Raw genomic sequence first — 16,978 nt, 5'->3', positions numbered from 1 at the left:
TTTACGTCAAAATCTGGTTATTTGTGTAAAAAGAATCTCAAATTGTGTTATGTGCAAAAACTGCACCAACAAGTGGTGGTATGTGCAATTTCCTCTGTCACACAAAAGGCAAGCCATTGATACATACTTAATTGTGAATAATTACAAAATTAGTAGGCAACTAATAAGCGCACATGATTAAACTGCTATGCGAGATCTTCAGCCACCAGAAGTCGTTCCCGCGCCTCTCTAGCATTGAAAATCACGCGTTCTGCGACTTCCATCAAAGAGACAAGCTGAGCTTTGATCCGTTCTCCTAGATGAATGGCCTCGTCACAACTCCTACGAGCACAGGCCATGATCTCATCCACTTCTAGGAAAGACACCGCCTGCCTGTACCGAAATATCTTGATCCCTAACTCTCTGTTCTCCTCCCCCATGCTGCCAAGATCCAACTTCATCCTCCGACATGATAAGCAAGGGGAGTGATCCTGCCAAAGGTAACAACAAACATATCGAGCGTTACCGGCAAACGAAGGGCACAAATTGGCTGATTAACGAATGTGGTCACAAACATGTAGGACAGACTTAAGTGGTGTCTACATGTTAATGACTCGAAGTACCCAAAAACCAGCAACCCAAAGTCAGCTAATATTAACCTCCGTCTTCAGCTCCTTCATCCTCTTGAATGGCGGGGAAGCTGGCAACTTATCTTCTTCTACGACCTCTCGCTGGAACCTGACATCGAAGGTTCAGAGATCCTGCGAACGGATGTGCTGCGCCTGCGCGTGCGATTCACCGGGGCGCTTCTGGCGTAACTCGGAGTTCTCGGCATCGAGATGCGGAAGTTCCGCTCCCGGGGCCTTGTTGACCCTAAGCCGAGATAGCTCCTGTGTAAGCCGACGAAAAACGTTCAAAATGTTACAGATCAGGCATATCATTACCAGTGCAAACGAGGTAAGTGAATCTCCGGGATCTCGCCCAATGACCGCGGTTGGTCCAATGCCACCACATCTTCTCCGAGATTGACTAACTCCTTTACATCATCTTCTGCTCCGAGCTTGACCATCTCCTTTACATCATCTTCTACTGCGAGCTTGATCATCTGCCTCACATCATCTTCTCCGGCGATATCGACACTCTCCTGCGGAAGATAACAGATATAAGTCCGAGTATTAGCAGCAAAACGAAGGTAATTAAAAGAGGCGTAGTAACCCTTGTGTCCTGGCTCATCAATGGCGGGGACGCTGAGCCCGCATCGTCTCCTCCGAGATCTCCCTTCGGAGGCAGGATTGTTAGAGACAGTGTACTTCTGGTAGTAGTATTTATGCGTGGGGCGCCAGGGGGTCGAGAAGCTAGGACTGCATCTTCTCCTCCGAGCTCTTCCTTGGTAGACATGACAAATGAAACGAGGTGTTGGGGGTGTAAAGGTATAAAAATGGCGGACGGCCGCCCCGCCTCGGCCCTCCAAGGCTTATTTTTTTGCCTTACTAAACTAAAAAACATATTTTGCGTCTCACACGTCTGCCCTAAGAGGGCTGCAGGGTCCCATACATGCAGGTCCCACACTTTAGTGAGCACAAGTCATGTGCGGTAGGTAGGCAAACTTCCAACAATCTTCTTTGTCAAGTACTCAAGTGAAGACACGTCGTCAAGACTCTCTCTCTCTCTCTCTCCCTCCTTTTGTCATTGAAAAAAAAGAATATTAGACGGGCGCGTAGCCTGCACTGCAGGGGGCGATTTTGACAAAGTAACCCTTTTGGCGAAGAAAAACACAGAATGAGCCACACAAAAGGTTAGTCCAGTGAAATAGATTGCTTAGAGGGTCAGTCTATGCTTTTCTTTGCCAAAAGGGTTGTCAAAATCGCCGCACTGCAGGTTTGTAGCACTGAAAAACCTTGCGTGCCAGTCAACATCACTTCCCGGAAAGGCTGAAGCATTTCGAGGCCGTGACTGCTCTCCCTTCCTCTTCTCCTTCCGTGTGATCCCTCTTCCACCTTTTATCCTTTGCAACATTTGCAAAAAATTGTCCGTGACTTGTGCTCACTGAAGTGTGGGACCTCACGCATGGGAACCACACGTAAGTGACAGACCTGTTGGTGTAATAATTCGGATGGTCATTATACTGTATTAGAACTCCGTACAAAGTTTCGTATGGATTCAAGGGTAGGAAAGCCAAGTTAACTCATTTACATGACATTATTTTTCCATGAAGCCAAGTTAACTCATCTAACACTTGGTACATTTTGGTTATATATTCGAAATTTTACTTGAAACTTGTTGGTCATGCCATTTTACTACTCGCCTAACACTTTTTCCGCGCGTGAAGGGATGGTGGGACCCCAAAAAACTTGCAAATACGAGCTAAATTTGTGGGTCCCCAAAAAACTTGCAAATACGACCGCTTCATCCAAAAGAAACACACTCGTGTCCCCTACCACCACCACCACCCCATGATTTTGACCTAAATTTGAAATCAAGCCAAAGGTGGTTCAAAACCGGCAATCGGAAAGCATGGATTGTGCGTATTTTTTCTATATAGCTAGGGAAAATAGCAGACATGCCATACCAATGTTTTAGAAAAGAGAGCTTTTACTTGTGCATTTTGGGTTGTCGCACATAAATGTGCTTTTACTTGTCTGCCACTAATTAATCCAATTCTCATTTGTCGGGAAACATGACACGAGATGGCCATTTCCAAAGTTTCATGAATTATCTCAATGTGAATCCATATATGTACCATTTTTGGGGGCTAAATTGCTTAAATGCAAATTTGAACAGTGGATAGATGAAGTACATATCAAACAAATAACTGAGAAAAATACAGAGGTGTGTGACCCGAATGTCTGGAGCCATGGTACAAGAGATATAATGGCTAACCACACGAGCCCCTTCGTCCAACTAGCTAGCACAAAACAAGGGTGAGCGTCATGAGATTGATCGACATCAATTTTAGAACATGCCAAAGTTATTGTGGGGCTCGATATAAAAAAGCTCGAAACAAAGCATGAATATTGAGTCATATCATTTGTGGTTTACATACTACCTCTCTATATATATGACAATACCAAATGAACGTGGCATATATATACACACTTGTATATCCTCTTTTAGAAGAACCCTGCACAGTTTTCGGCACCACATGTGTGTTTGAGTACAAGTTCCACTCAGTTCCCAAAAGTGTGTGAGCATTGTATTAAGTACTACAAGAAAACAATGGCTACAAGAAAACAATGGCAAACCTTTGAATCCCATGACTGATTTTTTGTTGTAGTGATATATAGATTTATAAGTGTTTAGGGTTAGGGGGTTAGGGTTTATAGAGATGATGCACATATTTTGATTTCACGCTTGTGATGTACAATACTACATAGGTAAGAAATTAAACAAGCATGACCTTTGTTAGAATAACATTTAACATGTTCTCTCACCATTTATATATGTTGGAGTTTGCCTTGCTTCTTCAATTTCCCACGTGCACATGTTACTACGAGAACCAAGGCAAACTTTTAAATCATCGTTGGGACTGGCAAGATGCACCACCATGCCCAATTTGGGCACATTATAATAAAATATGTCACAAATATGGCCATATATAACTATATATATTATTCGGCTTGAAACCCATGAATCTTCATACACGATAGTCCATTTTGTGAAGAAAAAATGTTTTTTATTACCCTATCACGGGTTTCTTATTTTCCCTGTCAACTAGTACACCTATATATGAGCACTCAATGCGGAAGGGTTTCATTTTTTGAGGTTTTCTTCATTTTCATTTTTTTATTTCAAAACCAGATCAAAATGGTCGACATGATTATCCATTCAAAGGGGTTGAATATTTCAGTACTATCACTGGTTTATGTATATAGTGTAAGTAATATGAATCTAAAAATGATTTTGGGGGATTTCTATGACCAAGTTATAACACACCTACATTTCAAATTTGAATTACTTCCAATAAATCAGCATATAGTCATTTAAATGTGTGAAACTGGCTAAAAACACTAAAAATCGTAAAGAGTTGGGAATTGGCAATAAAATATGGCCTAGTTTATCTTAAAAATGTAGAGGCGCCATTTTGACCTGTATCTTATGTACCCCATTCGAAAATGATAAACTATCACGAATTACCATTTATTTTAGGCATTACTTTTCACGGTAAAATGATAAACTATATCACGAAGTTCCATTTCCGTCAAGATAGTCCGCATTACTTTTTTGTTGAGATATAAACCCCCACAACGGCGGACACAGATCAGGTGACATGCACCTTTTGCATGTCAGTCTAAATTCAAATTTAAACATTGCGAAAAAATCTGAAAAAAATCATGCATGTTCACAGCACATATTAAGATAACTCCTAAAAATTTCAGGTCAAAATTCGAAACATACATCGAGAAACAAAAAAGAGAAACTCAGATGTGAATAGTGTACAGAGAAACTTAGATTTCTCTTTTCTGTTTCTCGATGTATGTTTCGAATTTTGATCTGAAATTTTTAGGGGTTATCTTAATATGTGTTTTGAACATGCATGATTTTTTTTCAGATTTTTTCGCAATGTTTAAATTTGGATTTAGGCCGCATGTCCCACAAGACATGCAAAAGGTGCATGTCACCTGATCTCTATCCCACAACGGCCATCTCCTCCTTAATTTATTGTGTAAAACCCCCACAACGGTCACCTCCTCCTTAATTTGTTGTGTAAACCCCTACAACGGTCATCTCTTCCTTATAAACAACCACAACGGCCATCCCTTGTGTCAATAGGTTCTTCCTCTCTCTTCTTCGTTCACATACACTTGATCCATTGCCATGGCTTCCACGTCTCGGACGCCGACCAGAAGGGGAAGGGGAAGGGGAAAGGGAAGGGGCGGCTGGGGTGATGGATCATCATCATTGCCACCACCACCGTCAACACTGCCTTTGATCATAGAGGAGTTCTTCATCGTCGTCTATGAAGACCCTTTGGTCAAGAAGGTACGTACGCGTTCCCACATATATGATGCATGTGATTAATTATGGGCATGTTCTAAAAAACATTTAATTTCAAACGATCGGTGCTCGATCTCTTTGCAGGCTCTCCCAAAAAAGTTTGCGGACTATCTTGACGGCCAGGAGCCAGCTAAGGTGTATCTACACGCAGCTGACTGCGGTCCTCGTCTCTGGACCGTGGAGGTCCTATTTGACGGACAAGGCCGGATGTACCTCGACAAGGGCTGGGAGAATTTCGCCATCGCGCACGGTGTGGATTTCGGCTGCTTCGTACACTTCAAATATGAAGGCGATGATGTGCTCACAGTGAAGGTGTTCGACGGAACAATGTGCAGGAAGTACTACTAATCGGACGACGAAGATACTGACGATGAAAGCGACGACGACGTGAAGCCATGCATCCATCCTCTTTAGATAAGGGGATTATGACCAAGAATATATATGTAGCTTCATATGCATCGATTTTAGAGGTGGATAACTGGAGAGAGAGAGAGAGAGAGAGAGAGAGTCTTGATGCGTCTTCTCTTGACAAAGAAGATGGGAGTTTACCTACCTACCGCACATGACTTGTGCTCACTGAAGTGTGGGACCTCATGCATGGGAACCACACGTAAGTGACAGACCTGTTGGTGTAATAACTCAGGTGATCATTATACTGTATTAGTACAAAGTTTCCTATGGATTCAAGGGTAGGAAAGCCAAGTTAACTCATTTACATGACATTATTTTTTCCATGAAGCCAAGTTAACTCATCTATCAATTGGTCCATTCTGGTTATATTTGAAATTTTACTTGAAACTTGTTGGTCATATATGCCATTTTACTACTCGCCTAACACTTTTTCCGCGCGTGAAGGGAGGGGGTGGGCAGTATGCTACCCTAAATTTTTGTGACCCCCAAAAACTAGCAAATACGAGAGAGGCATTGAAAAAACACACTCGTCCCCTACCCCTCTCCCCACTAAATTTGAAATCAAGCCAAACAAAAAAGGCAATCGAAAAGCATGGATTGTTCATCTTTCTCTATATAGTTAGGGTTAGGGTTTAGGGTTTATAGAGATGCACATATTTTCATTTTACATTTGTGATGTACCATAATACATAGGTAAGATACCAAGCATGACCTTTGTTAGAATAACCACTAACGTGTTCTCTCGCCTTTAGATTCAAATGGGCATAAACATTCAGAAAAATCAAAAAACAATGAAAAACCAAAGCACATAGTCTTCTTATGTCATATAGTAGGAATTGAAGTTAATAAACAAGGTCTAGACATATTCAAACCAGACAAATCATGTATCTACACCTAACCCTAAACTTTGTCTTATGAAGTCAAGCATGAAGAGAAATGGTTTTGGGTTTCAAACATGGAAACTTCAAAAACCTCCCAAAAGCTTCATTTTAAAGTGACTAAGAAAGATACAGGCTTACATTTTTAAATACCTAGTTTTAATCTTGTTTAAATCTAGGTCAAACCTAGGATTTCACCAAGATTCAAATGGGCATATAAACATTCAGAAAAAACAAAAAATGAAAAACCAACGCACATATAGTCTTCTTATGTCATATATATAGCTAGTAAGCATTCAAGTTGATAAACAAGCATGTCTAGACAAATTCAAACCCGACAAATCATGTATATACCCCTAACCCTAAACTATATGTATTATGAAGTCAACCATGAAGAGAAGTGGTTTTGGGTTTCAAACATTATACTGAGATTCAAGAACCCCCCAAAAGCTTCATTTTAGAATGACTAAGAAGGATCCAGGCTTACCTTTTCATTTTCATGTTTTAAACTTGTTTAAATCTAGGATTTGACCAAGATTCAAATGGGCATAAAAATTCAAAAAAATCAAAAAAATCAAAAACCAAAGCACATAGCCTTTTTATGTCATATAATGAGCATTGAAGTTGATAAACATGGTCTAGACATATTAAAACTAGAAAATCATGTATCTACCCTAGCTGGCCCTAACCCTAAACTCGGTCTTATGAAGTCAAGCATGAAGAGAAATGGTTTTGGGTTTCAGACATGGAAATTTCAAAAACTCCCCAAAAGCTTCATTTCAGAATGACTAATTAAGAAGGATCCATGCTTACCTTTTCGTTTTCATGTTTTAAACTAGCTAGCTTGTTTAACTCTTGGTCAAACCTAGGATTTAACCAAGATTCAAATGGGCATAAAAATTCAAAAAAATTCAAAATATGAAAAACCAAAGCACATAGCCTTCTTATTTCATATATATATATAGATAGTAAGCACTCAAGTTGATGAACAAGGTCTAGACATATTCAAAACAGAAAAGGCATGTATCTACCTCCTAACACCCTTAATTATGTCTTATGAAGTCAAGCACGAAGAGAAGTACGTGGTTTTGGGTTTCAAACATGGAAATTTCAAAAACTTCCCAAAGCTTAATTTTAGAGTGACTAAGAAGGATCCAAGCTTACCTTTTCATTTTCAAACCCGACCTTTGTTTAAATCTTGGTCAAACATAGGATTTGACCAAGATTCAAGTGGTCATCCATTTAGAACAAATTAAAAAATAAAAAACCAACGCACATATAGTCTTCGATCTTATGTCATATAGTAAGCATTCAAGTTGATAAACAAGCATGTCTAGACATATTCAAACCCGACAAATCATGTATCTACCCCCTAAAACCCTAAACTAGCTTTGTCTTATGAAGTCAAGCATGAAGAGAAATGGTTTTGGGTTTCAAACATGGAAATTTCAAGAACCCCCTGATACGTCCAAAACGTATCTACTTTCCCGAACACTTTTGCTATTGTTTTGCCTCTAATTTGTGTATTTTGGATGCAACTAACACGGACTAACGCTGTTTTCAGCAGAACTGTTCTGGTGTCTCGTTTTTGTGCAGAAATCCAACTTACAGGAAAATCCTCGGAATTTATGCGAAAGGTCCTATTTTCCCAGAATACTGACGGAGCCAGAAGGGCAAGCCAGGTGGGGGCCCGAGGGCCCCACACACTAGGCCTGCGTGGCCTAGGAGGGGCCCGCGCGGCCTTAGTGTGTGGTGGCCTCGGCTGGCCCCCGACGCCCTCTTTCGGACTACTTATTGCCTTCGACCTAAAAACGCACGGGGAGAAGTCGAAGTCGCCAGAAACCCTCCAGAACGCCGCCACATCGCGAAACTCCGTCTCGGGAGCCAGAAGTCTTCGTTCTGGCACTCCGCCGGGACGGGGAATTGGAGGAGATCATCGCCACCATCACCACCGACGCCTCTCCATCGACCAGCCATGTTTCCCCCATCCATGTGTAAGTAATTCCCCCGCTGTAGGCTGAAGGGGATGGTAGGGATTGGATGATATTGGTCATGTAATAGTATAAGATTGTTAGGGCATAGTGCCTAGTGTCCGTAATTGGTACTTTGATGATATTGTTGCAACATGTTATTACTTCATCATGATATTCATTGTTTATGGTCTTACCTACAAGTTGTATACACATGTCGCTGTTCGGAACCAATGGCCCCGAAGTGACAAAATCGGGACAACCGGAGGGGATGGTAGTGATGTGAGGAGCACATGTGTTCACGGAGTGTTAATGCTTTGCTCCGGTACTCTATTAAAAGGAGTACCTTAATATCCAGTAGATTCCCTTGAGGCCCGGCTGCCACCGGCTGGTAGGACAAAAGATGTTGTGCAAGTTTCTCATTGCGAGCACGTACGACTATAATTGGAACACATGCCTATTGATTGCTTTGTACTTAGACACCATTTTATTATTATTTGCAAATGCCCTGCTTGATTGTTACATGAGTTTCTCTCATCCATGCAACGCCCGTTATCCGTGCCCGTGCCTACAGTATTTTAATCCTGCTGTTTACTATAATCACTACTGCTATCTCTGTTACTCTGCTGCTGTTATTTCACTATCTTTCGCTATAAAACTGTTACAACTGATAAACTCTTGCGAGCAAGTCTGTTTCCAGGTGCAGCTGAATTGACAACTCCGTTGTTAAGGCTTTCAAGTATTCTTTGTCTCCCCTTGTGTCGAATCAATAAATTGGGTTTTACTACCCATGAAGACTTCTACGATCCCCTATACTTGTGGGTTATCAAGACTGTTTCCTGGCGCCGTTGCCGGGGAGCATAGCTTTATTTGGAAGTTCACTTGGATTGATATTGTTCGCTGCAAATTCTCCATCATGGGTAAACCTCGCGATCCTAAAGTCGCCATATTACCATCCACTACAAGAAAAGGTACAACTCTGAGTACCTCTGCTGCTCTTGATTCACCATCTGTGATTGATAAACTTGTTTCACCGCCACATGCTTCACATGCTGGTACTTCTGCTGAATCTGAAAATTCTTATAATATTGATGATGCTTCTGCTCTGCTTGATGATAGTGGTTCATTGGGATCTTTTCTAGATGCTACAATTGATAGGTCTAGACAAATTGAAAATACTGAAACTCCTAATGCTACTACACCTGTTAATTCACCTGAACTTGATTATTCTAGTGATGATCCTGATGAAGATTATGTGGAGCTTAATGATGATTTTATTAATAGATGCAATGCTACTGCTAATGCAAGCAAAATTAAAAAGTTTCTCACACAATATACTGTTAAACATAAGTTATCTCCTGATCCTAAATTTGCCACATCTCCTATATGCATTAAGGATAAATATTATGATTTTTCTCTTGATCTATCTCATATAGCTATTGTAGAGAAAGCACCCTTTTGTGGTACTGAAAAAGAAAGTGCTGTAGAACACATGATTGAACTTTCTTCTATGAGTAGCTTGTTTTCTGATGATGTCAAGATGCGTACTTATTTTGTCGCTAAATTTTTTTCTTTCTCATTAAAGGATGATGCTAAAACTTGGTATAATAATTTGCCTCCTGGTTCTATTAAAAGTCCAACTGATTTGCGTGATGTTTTCTTTCAAAATACTTTCCTGCTAGTGCTCAACATGTCGCTTTACAGAAAATTTATAGATTTGACCAGGGAAATGAAGAGAAATTGCCTGAGGCTTGGGCAAGATTTTGTTCTCTTATCAGAGCTCGACCTAGACATGATTTAGAAAAGAATGATCTACTTGATATATTTTATAGTGGACTAACCATTGAGTCTAGGGCATATTTGGATAGTTGTGCTGGTTGTGTTTTCAGGAAAAGAACTCCGCATTTAAGCTGAAGAATTATTGGCTAAAATAGGCCGGAATCATGATGATTGGACTACGCCTGAACCAATTCCAACGCCAATATTGAAGAAGAGGGGTTTAATTAAATTGAATGATGAAGATATGAGGGAAGCCAAGAAGTCTCTCAAGGAGAAAGGTATTAAATCTGAAGATGTGAAGAATCTACCTCCCATAGAAGATATATGTGAGATAATTCCCCCTTCATCCATGATTGAGGTAAACTCCCTTCAGCGCTTTACTAGGGAAGATATTCCGTATTCAAAACCTCCTGCACAATGCTTAGATGAGTTTGATAATTATATTGTTAAGCAAGAAAATTTTAATATGAGAGTAGAGAATCATTTAATGGAAAATTCTCGAGCTATTGGTGAATTGCATGGTATTGTGGAGAGAACCTCCAATGATGTTAAGATGCTTGTTAAACATTTTCAAATGGTTCAAACTCAAATTGATCAGCTTACTAAAGTGCAAAATGACTTATTAAAAAATAATTCTAAAGAGAAACATGCTTATGAAGTAACAACTAGAGGTGGTGTCTCTACCTAGGATCCTCTATATCCTGAAGGGCATCCCAAAAGAATTGAACAAGATTCTCAATGCATTGAACCTAGTGCTCCATCTAAGAAAAAGAAGAAGAAACATAAAAATGTTGTAGAATCCTCTGAACCTGTTAATGATCCTAATAGTATTTCTATTTCTGATGCTGAAACTGAAAGTGGTAATGAACATGATAAAGATAATGATAAGAATGATGCTTCTGATAAAGAAGAGGTTGAAGAAGAACCTGAAAAGCATGCTAAAAATAAGAAGTATACTAAAGAAGATTTTATTGCTAAGAAACATGGTAATGAAAGGGAACCTTGGGTGCAAAAGCAAATGCCTTTTCTTGCTAAGAAATTAAAATCAAAGGAAGAAGAACACTATAATAAATTTTGTGATTGGATGAAACCTTTATTCTTGCAAATCCCTTTAACTGATGCTATTAAATTGCCTCCTTATTCAAAGTATATGAAAGATATTGTTACTAACAAAAGGAAAATCCCTAGTGAGGAGATTTCCACTATGCTTGCTAATTACTCTTTTAATGGTAAGGTTCCAAAGAAGCTTGGCGACCCAGGTATACCGACTATTCCTTGTTCTATTAAGAATAATTATGTTAAAACTGCTCTATGTGATTTGGGAGCGGGTGTTAGTGTTATGCCTTTTTCTCTTTATAAGAGACTTTACTTAGATAAGTTGATACCTACTGATATATCTTTGCAAATGGCTGATAAATCTACTGCTATTCCTGTTGGTATATGTGAGGATGTTCCTGTTCAAGTTACTAATAACTGCTTGATATTAACTGATTTTGTTGTGTTGGAAATGCCTGAAGATGATAATATGTCTATTATTCTTGAGAGACCTTTTCTTAACACCGCAGGGGCTGTTATTGATTGCAATAAGGGAAAGGTTACTTTCAATATTGATGACAAGGAGCATACCGTTTATTTTCCCAAGAGGATTGAGACAGCATGTGGAGTTAATACAATTTCTAATGTGAGAACTATCAAATTGGGAACCATTGATTGTCCTATATATGAGCCTAAAGAAGAATATCAAACTCTTGTGATTGGATCCATATCAATACAATTCAAGGTAACATGATTGATTTGAGGTTTATTTCTTCTTATGCTATGTAAAATTTATTTGGTGGCAAGACTTGATCAACCTTGTTAACAAATACTTTTTATATGCATAGAGGAGGTAAACAACATCTCTTTCTCCCTCCACTTGTTCTACTTGCTGTAGCACTTTTGTTTTGTAAAGTTCCTTAGTAAATTAGAGATTTCAAAAAATTTCCTGGCCAGTGATAATAAACTTAATACCCAGAAATGTGCATTTTTCAAAGTTTTCAAAAATCCACAAAAATTATACCGTTGGTCCTATTTTTCGACGAGGCACCTGGGAGCACCTGGGGATGACCAGTGGGGCACCCCAGGGTGGCACCCCACAGGCCGGCGCGGCCAGCAAGGGGGGCGCGCCACCCTGGCGTGTGGGTCCCCCTTTGCCCCACTTCATCATCTCTTCCTCCCATTCTCTTCTCTCTCCCGAAAAAACTCGCACCAGGTTCCTCTCACTCGCGTTTTTGCTCAAGAGCTCCAGATTTCTCGATCTCTTTGCCCAGCCCAGATTTATGTCTGAAATTTGGCACATTTGCTCTCCGGTATGTGACTCCTTCAATTATCCAAGTAGAATTTTATTGGTGGAGTATATCTTGAATATTTTGCTACTGTAGGTAACATGTTTAGTGAGCTTGCATGCTTGTTCTAAGTGGTAGAAACTAGTTTTGATGCATGATTAGTACTCTAGCAAGTTCCTATGGTAGTTTCCCTCAATTATATGTCACCAAATCAGATTTTATATTGTTTGTTGAAAAATTTCAGAAAAGGGGGATGGACAACTTTAACTTTGGAGAAGTGTTCCAAGGGGAGACAACAAGCACGGGGAGGCCCTCGAGGTCATCCACCCGATTCAGGCAATCCTACAATGAGGATCTCATCGCACCAAGCTTCGCACCCGAGGAGGACAATGGAGTCCCTAATGCTTCATCCTTCCCATGTTATGACTTTTTGAGAAATACAGGTTTGTTGGATGATTTTTGACCCTTGTCGGTAAGGCAGGCTTAACCACCTATGTGGGAGATGAGAGTGAGCAATACTACATGCTCACTAAAATCTTTGTGGAGAGCTTCAAGTTCAACAATAAGCACTTTCATCCGACAGTTTCGTTCAAGATCTATGGTAAACCTATTACTATGAAGTTGGAAAATTTTTGTGCTGCATTGGGTATTGCCCCTGTAGGTACAGCAAGGAAGATCGAGGATAACCCCAAGGAATTGCTGGAGCTCTATCGAGGGATCACCAATGATGATTGTCGCACCATTCAGCGTGGCAAGATAAGAAATATTCAACTCCCCGCCATTAAGTATTTTGCTTATTACATTGGCACTAGCATTCTTGGTAGGGAGAACACTAGTAACATATCTAGCTATCACCTTGGTTTCTTAATTGCTGCACTCACTGGGGACACGCCTTATCATCTTGGTGCTCTTGTTGCTCGCCGCTTGTCTAACAAGGGGCCTATATTTGGAGGAATTATTGCTTCACGCGTTTTAGCATATTTAGAGCTTCCTCTTGACCCTAATGATGTAAAAATAACTTCTATGAGGCTCGATATTGCTGCTATGAAGAGTCATCAACTTGTTACAACCTACTCTAGTTTAGATAAGATTGTCTATAGAATATTGTTTGCTGACGGGGAAGAGAGGGAAATCCTTTTGCCGCAGCCAGATTTGTTCAGTATTGACAGGAAACCATGGTCGCGCTCTAAGGAGGAGGTGGATGAGCAATTGAAGATACAAGGCTTCCACCAGCAGCATGACTCTGAGGACGCCGAGCCCTCTTATAACTACACTGTCACGTATCCGGGTGCTTCTTCCAGCACATACCCGGAATATGATCCATCTTCGTCGTACTACGAAGGTGCTACTTCATGGGCACCATGGGATTGATCTCCACTTAGGCAAAAAGCCTAAGCTTGGGGGGAGGTATACCGGCATCACTCATTCTTTGCATATTATGGTTGCTGGATACTTGTATATACTTGTTTAATTTCTTTGAGTGGTTTTCTAATGAGAGGAAGATGATATTTGGGGAAGTACTGCCTGAAAACAGATTCTGGGCTGTTAATAAAAAAATTCGTGCGCACAGCCAGAACGTTATTTTGAGTTGCCAATTTTTGTGCATGTTTCCCAGGTTGTTATGTAACTTTCATTAGTTGAACACTTTTCGAGCTGAGCAACGGAAGATTTTTGTAAAAATCGATTTCTGTACTGCTGTCAAGTTTTGGCAGATTTCTGCCATCTTGCTTTTCTGTGTTTCTTTTAGTTTTCATTTTCTTATTCGTACTTTGTTTCTTTCCTAAAACACCAAAAGACCAAAAATATTTCTGTTGTTTCTCTTCACCACTTGTTTATTTTAGTTTCTTGCTTTTATCTTGCTTTATTTGCTATCCTTGGTTTGCTATAAGAAAATCCAAAAAGATTTTGCTTTGTTTGCTTGTTTCCTTTTGTTCTTGCTTCCAAATTCGAAAACACCAAAAATATTTGCTGTTCTTCTTTGGTTTTGTAAAGTTCTTTATGAGTTCAATGGTCTTCGGTGGCTGGAGCGTGGTTTTCATTCCATATTATTCAAGCTATACAAGTGAAAAAGCAATAATGACGATATACGACGATCTGATTGTGGTGAGAGGCTGGTATGAACTCTATTTGTTTTCATTTTTGTACATATACTCATCCATGTGAGCATGCTTGGTTGGTTCATGTGAGGTATATGTCATTTAAGAAAGTCTAGTAGTTCATGATCTCTCATGTTTAGCTCCAATCTATTAATATGAGTAGCATGTCATGAATGTTTGCTTGCATTGTTTTATTCATAAATAGGTATGATATTGTGGTATCCTCCTCTGAATAATTCATTTGAATTAACTTGGCACATGCTCACGCATGCATATGACTGAACAAGAGTCAATTAAGCCTCAATGATTTACATTGCCTCAGAGTTCTTGTATCACTTTTATGCCTCAGTTAATCTATTTTGCCGCAAGCATGATTATGACAGTTACTGCTCTCTTGATTTGTCGCTCCCTAGTCTTTTGCTAGCCTTCACTTGTACTGAGCGGGAACACTGCTCGTGCTTCCAAACCCCTGAAAACCAAGTTGTTCCAAAGTGTCCACCATAAATACCTATGCATGGCATTTCAAACCATTCTAAGTAAATTCTCATGCGCTACCTTTAAAACCTTCAAAAAGCTTCTCAATTTGTGTTGATGTTTTATAGCTCATGAGGAAGTATGTGGTGTTTATCTTTCAATCTTGTCATTTACTCCGGGCGGACTTTCACAATGGACTAGTGGCACATCCGCTTATCCAATAATTTTGCAAAAAGAGCTGGCAACGGGGTTCCCAGCCCCAATTAATTAACCTTCATAAATTTATAAATAGACACTCCTCCATGGTATGTGATTGTTGGTTGGCACCCGAGGATTTGGTTAGCCATGGCTTGAGAAAGCAAAGGTGGGGAGGAGTGTCATCTAAATAAAACTAAAATAAAAAGGCACTCCTTCATGGTATGAGATTGTTGGCAGGCACCCGAGGATTCGGTTAGCCATGGTTTGTGAAAGCAAGGTTGGAAGGAGTGCCACCCAAAAATAAAACTTCATGGGAGCCGCTCTTGAAAGTCCGGTTGGCGAGGTAGTTGGTGTACCCATTACCATTCGTTGACAACAACAAACACCTCTCAAAACAATTTTACTCCTGTTTTAAAAATGAAAAGCTCTAGCGCATGTTAATCCCTGCTTCCCTCTGCGAAGGGTCAATCTTTTACTTTTACATTGAGTCTCCATCCTTTCTTTGAGTATTTTCTTGAGAGCACAACTGTCATTCTTAGTGTAATATGCTTGTCTCAAAATATGATTGATTGTGGTATAACTTTGATGCTTTTATCTTTGACAATCACTATCTCTAGTCTTTCTATGAACTTCAGAGGTGCCTGAGCATTTATGTTTTGCTGATCAAATATGGGCAAGCGAGATACCACTCTATCATACTCTTTTATGAGCATTGCAATCTTGCTTATATACATGATTCATGATGCTTATTATTAATTGTTGGTACCTTTCCATGATTGACATAGCTATTAGATGATCTTATTTGCATGTATCTTATTATGAACTGCCTAAGTGTTAGCCATAGCATGAGAATATTTACATCATATGAACAAATGTGTTCGTGAAAGTTCTTTTATCGCTCAGTTGTTAACTGAATTGCTTGAGGACAAGCAATAAGCTAAGCTTGGGGGGAGTTGATACGTCCAAAACATATCTACTTTCCCGAACACTTTTGCTATTGTTTTGCCTCTAATTTGTGTATTTTGGATGCAACTAACACGGACTAACGTTGTTTTCAGCAGAACTGTTCTGGTGTCTCGTTTTTGTGCAGAAATCCAACTTTCAGGAAAATCCTCGGAATTTATGCGAAAGGTCCTATTTTCCCAGAATACTGACGGAGCCAGAAGGGCAAGCCAGGTGGGGGCCCGAGGGCCCCACACACTAGGCCGGCGCGGCCTAGGAGGGGCCAGCGCGGCCCTAGTGTGTGGCGGCCTCGGCTGGCCCCCGACGCCCTCTTTCGGACTACTTATTGCCTTCGACCTAAAAACGCACGGGGAGAAGTCGAAGTCGCCAGAAACCCTCCAGAACGCCGCCACATCGCGAAACTCCGTCTCGGGAGCCAGAAGTCTCCGTTCTGGCACTCCGCCGGGACGGGGAATTGGAGGAGATCATCGCCACCATCACCACCGACGCCTCTCCATCGACCAGCCATGTTTCCCCCATCCATGTGTGAGTAATTCCCCCGCTGTAGGCTGAAGGGGATGGTAGGGATTGGATGAGATTGGTCATGTAATAGTATAAGATTGTTAGGGCATAGTGCCTAGTGTCCGTAATTGGTACTTTGATGATATTGTTGCAACTTGTTATGCTTAATGCTTGTCACTAGGGCCCGAGTGCCATGATCTCAGATCTGAACATGTTATTACTTCATCATGATATTCATTGTTTATGGTCTTACCTGCAAGTTGTATACACATGTCGTCGTCCTAACCAATGGCCCCGAAGTGATAGAAATCGGGACAACCGGAGGGGATGGTAGTGATGTGAGGATCACATGTGTTCACGGAGTGTTAATGCTTTGCTCCGGTACTCTATTAAAAGGAGTACCTTAATAT

Source organism: Lolium perenne, chromosome 2 (genome assembly GCF_019359855.2).
Source record: "Lolium perenne isolate Kyuss_39 chromosome 2, Kyuss_2.0, whole genome shotgun sequence".
NCBI classification, from domain to species: Eukaryota; Viridiplantae; Streptophyta; class Magnoliopsida; order Poales; family Poaceae; genus Lolium; species Lolium perenne.
Note: the sequence above shows the minus strand (reverse complement) of the source record.